The sequence below is a fragment of the Pinus tabuliformis genome, chromosome 2_2, assembly GCF_031772625.1.
Source record: "Pinus tabuliformis cultivar Carrire ecotype Pingquan chromosome 2_2, CPIR1, whole genome shotgun sequence".
Lineage (NCBI taxonomy): Eukaryota > Viridiplantae > Streptophyta > Pinopsida > Pinales > Pinaceae > Pinus > Pinus tabuliformis.
The window spans coordinates 84419227-84428479 of NC_142300.1; the positions used below are offsets into that span (position 1 = coordinate 84419227).

General features: G+C 39.1%; 1 pseudogene; it reads right to left on the reverse strand.

The window, feature by feature from the left end:
- Positions 1-1448: 1448 nt before the first annotated feature.
- On the reverse strand, positions 1449-1922 carry LOC149191545 (receptor homology region, transmembrane domain- and RING domain-containing protein 2 pseudogene; annotated as a pseudogene).
- Between the last annotated feature and the right edge of the window lie 7331 nt (positions 1923-9253).

Sequence of the window (9253 nt, forward strand, 5' to 3'; positions counted from 1 at the left end):
TATAATGCTTTTATCGTGGGATTGGATTTGTCACTATCCATAGAATAATGAGGATGAAAGGGTAAATACTAAAGAAGAGTCTTAAATAGGGATCAAAATGTGGAAAAAATATAGTAAAGGAGGTGAAATACAGAGACAAAGAGTGGGTCCAACATCTCCCCCATGCTTAAGTTGATGCATTCCCTCATGCATCGTAGTCAAAAAGAGATGGAACCAAAATCTTTCAAAGGTGAGTAGTGTTAATCAAAACTTCCAAATCTCCCTGAACTGGAATCAAACACCTTGAAAATTGTCCTGCCACCCTCTGTGCACTCACCCTCTTATGTCTTTCAGGTATGAGGCAAAAGACTAAATGCTCTTCATTATTTTGCCTTTCAAAAAGCATAGACATAAATAATAGGTTTGAACAAATCAATGGGTTATCCAAGATGGACAACTTTCAGTCATTCCAAATACCCGTTAAAGAACTCAGGACAGTCCTCCAACAACCTCCCATATTCAGCTATGAATCTATCTACCTTGTCTTATCTGCTATTTTTGCTATGTGGACCAGACGACCTTTCAAACTACATTGTTTCCTTATTCAACTAAAGTTTTCACCTAAGAAACAACATTATACCTTGTAGTTGCAACTCTTATGGAAACTCATTGATTGTTGTGAAACCTCAAGCTCTTTCAAAATTTCCCACAAGTCAATAATTTCCTATTGATATTTGTAACAAAGTCTTTCATCTTGTACTCTATATCTCCTCTAACAAGTGACAGACATCTCTGGTCAATAAGTCTCATTTACAATAAGAATAAATAGGAAAATTCTAGGCCTCCCTTTTTGATTTCTATTGTTAAGAGAAGACCTATGTATTCCATGCAGTGTTCACCTTCGGTTCCTAGAGTCAGTAAGCAGAGTAACATATGGCCTAGAAAAAATTATGATATTGTCAAAACAGATCTTGAAGGAAATTACTTTCCCTAGAAATCTACCATATTTAGCTTTGTTGAAAGTTGAATAATAAAATATACATAATCCTTTCACTCATAGTCCTCATCCCTTCGACGAGAAAAAGAAGGTGAAGAAGATAACCAATAACAAAATAGCATAACCTGTTTAGAAAGAGCAATCACTCCCTTGGATAACACTCATATTTGAATTATCTGGCTTGCTTGAAGACCCAACGAGACCTAACAGAGAAGTGTATGAGGTTTGGAGAACTTTATTTCGATTAGTTTGCTTCCCTGGAGGTTTTTGAGTGTATTGGGCTTGGTGTTGTTGTTGTTGTTGCTGCATTTGATAAAGAGGATGATGTGGTCCCTGCTGTTGAAGTTTAAATAGTGGTGAATTCATGGACATTTGCCGAGATAGACTGCCAGATTGACCATCCTAGTATTAATATCATACCATGGAACTCACGAATATGTGAACGATGTCCAACATGTCTTAATCAATGCCTTCATACAAAGAAACAAGTTGCAAGCACAACACAAATAGCAAGAAGGGAGATGAAAGCAATTTCCATTACTGACCATGCCATGTTCTCATATGAAGGTACGAGCCAAAATTCCATATTTGGATCTCCAACATGTTTCAAAAACATTTCTCCTGCTGCTTTAGAAACAAACACTGCATGAATTGTGACACCATCTGAATTTCCAGCCATTGAAACTAGATCGATACTATCTTCATTGTTGTAAATAATGGCTGCACTAAATCCTGCAGCTTGTGTATTTCTAACTTTCTTCTCAAAGGTGCATGTACCCCGGATTATTAGAGAAAATGGAGCATATACATCTTTATGTGTGACTGCTTTGTTAGTGAGTGGAGTATAGGCATCAATAGGTTTAGCAAGTTGTAAAACACCACAAGCTCCTAGTCCTCTAATTGCTAGAGCAATTATCCAATCATCTCTGGCAGTGTCATAGTCCATATCACTTTGCACTGTTATATCATCTAATCCCTTTTTGTGCTCATCAAAAAATGCCCCAAAGCCAATGCCTCATTAGGAAATTTCATCATATGTACCGATCTCTTAACCTATCCTGATCTCATAACAACTATCATATCTACCTCACACAATAACCCCACTTGATGTGTCACTAGAATAGAAATTTTATTCTTTAAAACACTTCTAATGCACTCCTTAAATAGATAACTTACTGTGTGGCATCTAAAGCACTAAAAATATCATCAAGAAGGTATATATCTGAATGCTGATAATAAGCTCTAGCTAACTGGATGAGGGAGCCAGGGGTAAGATTTCGATCAAGGTTTTGGGATAGTTCAGTAAAAATAGTGGTAAAGGAGGATATAGTTCAGAATTAGGAATTAGGAATTATGTTATAGTTCATAATTAGGAAGGACAATGGTTACAAGGGAGGCATGGGTGGTTTCCTGTCAAGGATTTGGGGATAACAAGAGTAGTGACCAGGGAATGTAAGGTAAACCTGCAATTATAATTAGTAATTATCAACTATCTATAATCAAGCCAAATGAGTCAGGATGATACCTAGGTCACTTAGAAAATTTTAAGCAAAGATAATGTGAATGCATAGAATTCAGCTCCATTGTTCAAGCATCATCTCCATATAAGAAGGACGAGTTTGCAACAGATTTGAATTGTACCCGGCTGATGACACTATTCTCATGCCGCAAAATTGAGAAAATATTTCTTGAAAGCTAAACTGAAGATGGTGTTGGATTTGTTGAAGAAGGCTAAACTGGAGATAGTAAAGGAGACTGGAAAATGAAATTCCCCTTCTCCCCCACACTTGAGGAGTTGTATGTCCCCAAACAAATAAAGAAGATGACTGTTGCAAATGATGATCAACCTATTGCATGGAAACCTTTATTGAAGCAAGATGATTGCTAAAAGAAAAGGAAATGCTGCTACAATTGTCCTCACTGCTACAAATCTATGCTGAGATCACAAAACCATATAGTCCTCAATCGCTACACATCCATGTGCAATCCTGCATATGTGAATAAATGGTGTCGATGTCGAACATAAGAAATAATCATTGGATTATTGATCGTTGAGGAGATCGTTAACCAATGCAAGATATCCCACCTTTGATGTCAATGGGAATCAAGGCACTAGGTACATTCCACTAGCCATGAATGGATTTGTTGAAGTCAAATGGACTGCAGAATTCATCCACCAAGAAACATTTATGTATTTCCTTGGTAGATGACACGGATACTTGCCATTAAGGCGTGCAGGCTCCTAGGTACCTTATCTAACCCTAACCTTGGTCCCAGATGATGTGCTGATGTCAATGGGACAAGGCCTGTTGGCAGGTGGGCCTTAAGGAATCCCACATCAACCAACTCAAGTAAAAACATAATGACATGAAAAATACATGATTTGAAGAAATCATACAAATTTACAAACTTTATTGGGAACCTTGCTCGCCAGTTACCTGGTTTTCAAGCAAAGTCCCTATCCAGTTGCGCCAAACATGTTGGTTTTCACAAAAGGACTTATTTTTCTCTTTACTATTACATTTATTTATTACAATACTAACTTTCCTACTATACTGAAGAGAAGACATCCTCCTTCAAGTGAAAGATAACTTCCAATGAAGCCATGTGCGGATCAGGTACAAATATATGATCATGCCCAGATTTAACATATAAACTTTAGATGGTACATGAGCATGAACGATCAGTAGCTTTAAAAGAGATGATGTGACAAGTATTTGAAGATGAGAGTGATACTTTGACTGAATTGTTACCTCGAACCAATGCTTGATGTAATCCTAGTGGTACTGGCTCGTTTCTTCATTTGGACCACTCTGAATTTCTTCCTCGGTCATGCTAGAAGAGCTTGGATAGTCGGTCTCTAGAATGCACACAAAGCTTGTTGCTGGGCATGGTGAAATCTCTTCGATCTCAGGTTTAGTTAAATGCTCCCTGTTAGAGTTGGTCTAGTAGCCCTCCATCAGCGATCAAAGCTCTTTGCATTTGCATAAGTAGGTGTCTCATCAGTGTCAATTTTTGCATTCCATTAGGCATGCCATAACCCTGATGGAGGAGTTGATGTCTTTGTCCCCCTCTTGGCATTGCTGGATCAAAGTCATTTCAGTCCTTAAATCTCTTTCAAGCTTTGTCTTTTCTTGTCTTGAGGTCAAATTCCTAGGTCTAGGGTTTTGGTCAAGTTTATTTACAAAGTCATGTCTCTGAAAGGTCAATAAGTGCCCAGCTAGCCAGAGGGATGATTTTCAAAGTGTTTCTTTAAAAGATTTCATCTTGTACAGCTAATTTTTACCTTGGATTTAAAAACCTTGTTTTTAAAGCCAAGGTCATTTCACAAAATTTTGTAAAAATTCAAAATGATTCAAAGGACAGCATGTAACCCTGGCTCCCTTGCCAAGATCCCTCAGAAGCTATCCCTGCAAAATATTATCAAGGAAAACATCAAATCAATCAATTTCAGGACAAAAGGAAACCAAAAAGACAACAGCATTCAAAGTTTAAAAAGTGTCATGGAAAAACATTAGAAAGTGGGTTGTGACATGAAATTTATTCAAAGCAAGGCTATAAAGGCTCTATTTCCCTCCATCAAGCTCCATTATGCATCCAAGTGATAGAGAAATCAGTTGCAAGAGCGTTTGAGTGAATTCAGTAAGTTTGGGAGGCGCGCGACCCGTTGAACCAGGCGCGCGACCCGTCAGAGGCGCGCGACCCGTTGGGTGAGGCGTGCGACCCGTCAGCGCCCTCTTTGTAAAACCGCCTGCAAATTCACCAAGGAGCCACAAATTGCCAAATTTTGCAAGGTAGGCCCTCCATCATGAAAAATTATTGCTTGCTACAGTTCAAGAAGATCATGATTGTATTTCTAAAGGTCTTCATTTGCAAGTAAAAGTCTCCATTGTGCTTTTGGGCTTAAAGTTATCCAAATGTCAGTCCATGTCATCATTCAACTGAGTGTATCATCATTCAGAGGGTTTTCATCATCATATTAGATTCCATTGGGTCATTTTACACCTTGTTCATGCTTTAGTTGTGCCCAGGCAAGGTCGTTTCCCTCTCCTAGGGTTTTGAAGGCGATTTCTCGTGGATGGTCAAATCATTAGCAAAACTTGTATCCAGATGTTCATACACCTTCCCCTATCCTTAAATTACCTTATCAAACACTTCCCATCCCTTAGATACGCCAAATTCCTCATTTTTGCACAAACCCTAGTTTCTAGCTACAACTTGGCAATTTTCTAGGTTTGGCCTGTGTTTTGCCCTTTTGGACCCCTTCCCCTCACTCAATCCCTGAGATTCCACTTTCCCCTGCTTCCTAACATCCCTCCCTACTTCCAAAAATTTCCCCAAGAATTTAGAAGCCCCTTATCCCCTTCATTTCGCTTCATTTCGACAAAATTCCTTGTTTCACACATCGGGGCAAGTTTCCCTCAAATGATGTTTCGGAGCAATAAAAGATGAATTTTGCAAAACTGAGAGAGGTTTTTGTCCACAACATGCAAAAGAAGAAAAACCTCCTTCACTTTTTGCACAGGTGTCATGGTTTTAAAGAAATGTCAAAATTACAATCGCCCGATCCAAGGAGGTTGGCCAAGGCACTAAAACGACGGAAAAGGCCCGATCCACTCCAAATTTTGGTCAAAGCCTCTTTGACTGAGAATGGCACTAAATAGCCTATCCACAGCAAAAATCCCAAGAAATTTTGAGAATTTTGGGTGAATTTTGGCCTTTTCAGGCAATTTGCAGGTTTTTCCCATTAACGGGTCTCACCCCCCGCGCAACCCTTCATCATGGCAACTCCATTTGACAAAAACTCAGCATTTCCAGATTTTTCATGCAAATTTACACATGCTCATGGATGGACTTGAGATTTGGTGAAGTTTTGGGCCTCCAGAAAGTCAAAAAACTAGCAAAAAATGACTTTCTGCCACTTTTTTGAATTGCAGAAAGCAGTCTTGGGAGATTTGATTTTTGATAGGGCAAATGAACTCCAAATTCAAAAATTCTAGTTGGGTTGGAAAGTAGACTCACATACCTTTCCAACAAGCCCACTTTTTCTCAATTTGGCTACCTGCAAGTGCCCCAAACATGGCTCCAAAGGTGCGCGACCCGTCAGGCAGGGGCGCGCGACCCGTCAGGAAGTTTTTTCAAAAAATGCACTGTACAGCCCAGAAAACGCAGATTTGACTCAGTTTGACTTTTTGGGATGAAATGTGATTCTATTTGATGTAATTATTGTACTTTTTAGACACTTTTACTCTTATGTAACACTTCTAGAAGATTCATTCATGAAAAGGGTAAATATTAAATGAATGAATTGGTTTCCAAGTTTATAGAGGCAAGTTGTTTTGACTGCCTAGTTTGTAGTGCTTAGTTTAGAAGTGGTTGAAACAGCTCCTAGGATAGTGAGCTCGACCCATGGAGGCAGGGAAATAGGTTAGATGATCTATATTATGTACTTTCTTGCTCATTTTCATGGTTGGACCCTTGAGGGATAAGCTTTCATTGTATTATTCACTGTATCTCTGCAATTTTTGGCTAAGGAAGGCCAGGGTTTTGCAGTCCTCCTTGGGATTCTTGTGGACTCATGTGTTGATGGTGTGTTTCTCAATGTACTTGTAAGCTTGTTATGTGACTCATTTCCTTTCTTTTATTTCTGCACATTAAACAAATGAAGTGTTAAAGTAAGAATTCATGCCTGCCATGCTCTGCTTTTAAGTTTGTTTAATTTCAATGTTTTCCACTGTCTAAAGAGAATTCAAAGTTATTGTTTGCTCTCTTTAGCTCCTCACCTTTCATTCCTGACCATCCACCTCAAATCAAAGGCATCAATATTGTCTCCTACCTCGCCCCAAAGAACCCCCTGCAAAAACTGTGTCCAATCCCCGCACCCAAAATTGCCATCCCCTCAATTTGCCACCAAAAACCCTAAAAACCCCAAATCAAACTCTTTGATCAGTTTACTAGCCTAATATCAGTGTTACCTTATTGGTTATCTCATCTTTTGAAGATTTTACGAGATAGACCGGAGAGAGCCTTCTCCTGCCCCGTAGGGCTAGCTACGAGGCTAAATGGTTTGATGTTGCCTTGAGGTTTACCTTTCTCAGCCTGAGGTGAAATTTCAAGTGCTAACACTCCCCATCAGATTTTCTGTATGGATCATCGATCTCCTTGGTAGATAGGGAAGGGGACTTGAGGTAGCTTTCCAAATCCTATTCTAGGCGTGGAGAGGTGGATAATTTCCTAAATTCAATCAAGATAAACTCTTTCTGAGAAGAGGATACCCTAGCTACTGCTAGGATTTAAGAAAGTGCTCTGAGGGACATTCTTCAAGATTTCAGTCATTCTTGAATTTCTCCTACTGGTTGATGACCCCTGTCTTGCAACATGGATTAGTAAAAAAGAGAGGGGTTCTTACATCACCCCAAAAAATTTTTGTCATTCAAAGCTTGAATTAAAAACTGCTAATTGCAAGAAAGCTAACACTGGAAATGAATCTACCTTTACTATCCCTAGGTCTACCTTTACTTCTACGCATAAAATAAAAGGAAATAAAAACTCAAGAAAAAGCAATAATTGGTCAGACTTTGGAGAAACCCCACAAAAGTGGACGTGTGGCTCTTCACTCACGTCTTACTGTACACTCTCCGCCCTCTGAAAACCCTGCAAGATCCTGAAAATCTGATAATGGTTGCCTGAATAAAAAATTACAACTCCCCAGCAACGACGCCAAAATGTTGAGAGATTAAATTGGTGAATTAAACCTCTTAATATTTAATTGTCAATCCAGGCTCGTAAACACAAGTTGCACTACACTTCTTGATTTAGTTTATAGGTCAAAGCTTTAAGGTTTCCTTTATAATGATCGGCTAAGGAATAAAACAAACAAATGCTTTCAAAATTAAAATAAATCAAACATCTAACTGTCATGAGCAAACTCAACAATCAAATTTAATCTATAGATTAAAAAAGTTCACAAATTCTAGCATTCAAATTTGTACTCAACAACTACTAAACTATGTATCTCTAGTGATGAAAACAAACTTCTATTCACACAAAACTTCACTCAATCAAAGATAAAATTGCAGTCACTCAAAATATATTCTATTAATTGTTGAATGAGGAAATTACACTCATATTTATACAATCAATAGTCTCAAGATAGGAATGCTATCTTAGACGTACAGTAGTGTGGTTGAGAGATTCTCTCAACCACACACTAAACTAGGAGAAACTATATTCTAGCTTATTCCTATTATGTAGGAACAAACTCCTCAATTAGAAAATTACAGCCATAGACAAGTAGAAATTAATTATTTCCAACTCCCCCCCTTAATGACTACTTGTCATGATAGTCAAATCCACCATCATCACACGAATTGCATGTACAAAACCTCCAAAAACACAATCTGCCGCCCTCGGACAGATCCACAACTTCTCCGATCCCACGGATCCCCTTGAAGGTGAATTGGCGCGATCCTGAACGAAAAAACCCGCACCCATTGGCGCGATTAATGGCCTAACAGACGCGCCAGTTGGCCTTCCTGGCATTGTTGTTAGCGCGAAAAACGCCAATCCCCTTCTACTCAGAGAAAATCATCTGAGTCTGAGCCAGGTGTTCTGCAGTCCACCTGCTCCTACGAGCACAAAGCTCTCGTGTACACACAGCCACAAAGGCACTTTAAGCCACACAGGCAATTCCGCCACACAGGCAAGCTAGCTTCAAAAGGCACTTCAGCCTCAAAGACCATATAGATGGTTTCTGGCTCACCACCAACCATTCAGCCACAAAGGCAAGCTGGCCACCACCGGGCAAGTCCGATTTACCACCACCGGGAAAATCCGCCAACTTCAATATGCCACCACCGAGAAAATCCTGTAGCCACTAGGACTCTATAGATTGTTTCTGGTTCACCACCAACCGTCACATTACAATGACAAAAGATGGTTTCAGGCTGACCACAAACCATTACAAAGTGGTTTTGAGATCACCACGAACTTTCAAATGCCTTTACAAGGCTTACATTCAACATTTGGAGTGTTTGGTACATACAATGACTATTACAATAATATGCTAGGGATTCTATTCCACAAACCACACTAAAACAAAAAAAATCTACTTTGTTGTCCACCATAACTGTTGTTGCTGCTCCTTTATCCCAAGTTCACATCTTGGGCATCTTTGTCAAATAACTTCTTGGAACTCCATGCTTAACCTGTGATTTGTTAGGATAGCCAATTCTAACAAAATAACTCCATATTGAAGTGGCTAATTTCAATATGTAT